The sequence below is a fragment of the Grammomys surdaster genome, unplaced genomic scaffold (assembly GCF_004785775.1).
Source record: "Grammomys surdaster isolate TR1022 unplaced genomic scaffold, NIH_TR_1.0 126978, whole genome shotgun sequence".
Taxonomy (NCBI): Eukaryota; Metazoa; Chordata; class Mammalia; order Rodentia; family Muridae; genus Grammomys; species Grammomys surdaster.
Window position 1 is genome coordinate 46,289 of NW_021621763.1, and position 3,033 is coordinate 49,321.

A 3,033-nucleotide genomic window follows, 5' to 3' on the forward strand; every position below is an offset into this window, starting at 1 on the left:
ATGATGGTGCTACTCCTACAGTTCTACAAGATAACAACTGTCTTTGTTAGGGTTTCTATTCCTACACAAACATCATGACCAAGTAACACATTGGGAAGGAAAGGGTTTATTCAACTTACACATTCACATTGCTGTTCATCACCAAAGGAAGTCATGACTGGACATCACACAGGGCAGGAAGCAGAAGTTAAGACAGAGGCCATGGAGAGATGTTATTTACTGGCTTGCTTCCCCTGGCTTGCTCAGGTTGCTTTTTCATAGTACCCAAGACTACCAGCCCAGAAATGGTACCACACACAAGGGGCCCTCCCTCCCTTATTCACTAATTGAGAAAATGCCTTACAGCTGGATCTCATGGAAGTATTTTCTCAATCGAAGTTCCTTTCTCTGTGATAACTCCAGCTTGTGTCATGATGACACAAAACCAGCCAGTACAACAACTAGATGACAAAATAAAAAAAAATAAGGTAGAACAAAAATCATCATATCCAGTTGGACAAGAAGAGCCAATAGAAAAATATAAAATATCCAAGAGAAGACACAAGAACCAGAGACTCACCTGTTAACACATTCAGGAGACCCATAAAAGAACTACACTAAAAGATAAAGTACATATGCAGAAAACCTGGTACAGATTTCTGGAGGCCCTGACACTGCTGTGAGTTAAAGGGTATTCAAAGGGCTTTGTTTTCCTGATATCCTCCATCCCCTTTGTCTCCCTCACTGCTTCTGGTTGTCTTCCTTGGGGTTCTCTGAACTCTGAGGGCATAGATTTAACGGAAACATGTCATTTATAGCTGAGTGTATGAAGATCTCTATCAGTCTCTCTGTGTCTGACTCTGTCTCTCTCCATGTGTGCCTCTGTCTCTGTCTCTCTTATGCCTTTGTCTCTCTTTCTGCATAGTGTCTGGTTGTTTACTCTGTATTTGTTCCAATCTACTGGAGGAGGAAGCTTGTCTGATGATGAGTGAATAAGTACTGAATAAGGAGACAAAGACTTATTAGGAGTTATTTTATTCTCTATTTTTAAAAGACCACTAGTATTTGGTTTTACTCCTAGTCACTGGGCTATCTAAGGTGCCTGGCTACCATTTTATTCAGTTTTTGTTAATTTTTGGTTTTGTTTTGTTTTGTTTTGTTGGATTTTTTTGTTTTTTGTTTGTTTGTTTGTTTGTTTGTTTTTTGCTGTAAAGAGACACCATGACTAGAGTAACTCTTTACATGAAAATATTGAATTAGGGCTTGCTTACTGATCCAGAGTTTTAGTCTACTTTTATCATGGCAGGAAGCAGGGTGGCATGCAAGGAGATATAGTACTGGAGATAGAGCTGAACATTGTATATCCAGATCAGCAGGCACCAGGAAGAGAGACAGATACTGAGCCTGGCTTGAGCTTATGAAACCATTAACCCTATGCTTAAGGGTATTCTTGGTTAATCCTGAGATTCATCAGAGCAAACCAATTTAACACTTTTAGGCCAAATTTCAAAATAAGCTTACTAAGTTTTAAATAATGACCAAGATGTGAGAGTTCTATATCTTGATCCAGAGGCAGTCATGATAAGACTCAGTTCTGCAGGCAAGAATGAGAAGGCCCTATTCCTGAGGGGGCAGAGCTTGAACACTAGATGTTGGGGTAATTCTCCAACCCCAACAAGCCTCCCTCAGAGGTCACCTACACAGTGACACACTTTCTCTGCCAAATCCACACATCCTAATAGTGCCACATTACCAGGGCCAAGCCTATTGAAACCACTACAAACATCCACCTTTCCTCTGACAGTATAATGGTCTGTGGACATTCAGATGACTTCCAATGTCAGCTGAGACCATGACATCCAAAGAATATTGGGCTGTGACATAGCCTGTAATAGCCAACCACATATACCAACATGGCTTCCAAGGGCATCAGAGAGACCTTAGAGGTCATTTGAGGAGGTCCAATCCAGAAAATGTAACTTTCTTCATATTAGACATCCTGTCATTGCTCAAAGCTTGGGTGATTGTGCAGCTGGGCAGCATGTTTGGGGACTGAGTCTGCACAAGCTCCAAGCTGCTATACACCACCTTGTTGACCCTATTCAGTAATGACATGCTCCCCCACCCACCACAGCCTTCTTTTTGAACTGTCACCTCCATCCCATCTCCAATTCTTCAGCCATTCTCCATGCAATTACTGTATGTTCCTCCATCTTTTACACATCTCCATCTCATATATATTTGTCATAATGGTAGTGTACCAGAAAGTATGTATATATTTCTAACTCTATCTCTGTATCTATTTCTTTCTATCTATCTATCTATCTATCTATCTATCTATCTATCTATCTATCTATCTATCTATCTCTATCTATCTATCTATCTATCTATCTATCTATCTATCTATCATCTATCTATTATCTATCTATCTATCTATCTATCTATCTATCTATCTATCTATCTATCTATCTATCTCTGTATATCTATCTATCTATCTATCTATCTATCTATCTATCTATCTACCTATTTACCTATCCATCTATCTATCCCAAACATCTTTACATGAAAATATGCATTGCAAGTAGTTGTTGGTCTGGTTCAAGGTTTGTGAAACACCAAAATATTGGACCATTTCTAAGACTCTTCTCAGATACTCTGCTGTTTCCCAGAGTCAGGAAGATCCTGTAGCAAGGCAGGGATTTGGGGTACAGGTTCTTTGCAAGCTACAAGCTGTTGTACACCTCTCTGCCCACCTGAGGCTCTGGGTTGGGGGGCTTGCTCAATAGGGTCATCCTTTGTGCTTGTAGCCTGCACATATCACCAACGCCCTATTCTCTCTCTCTCTCTCTCTCTCTCTCTCTCTCTCTCTCTCTCTCTCTCCCCCCAGCAGGACAAGAAATGTTGAGTGTAGCTGAAGCTGTTCCTGGCTGAGGGGCAGCAGGCAGGTATATGACCATCCCTAGTCAGTAAAGACCACTGATTTTGTAGGACTGGCTCTTCCATACATGACAGCAGCTTATAGATGAAGTAGATATTGGGGTACACCAACTCAAA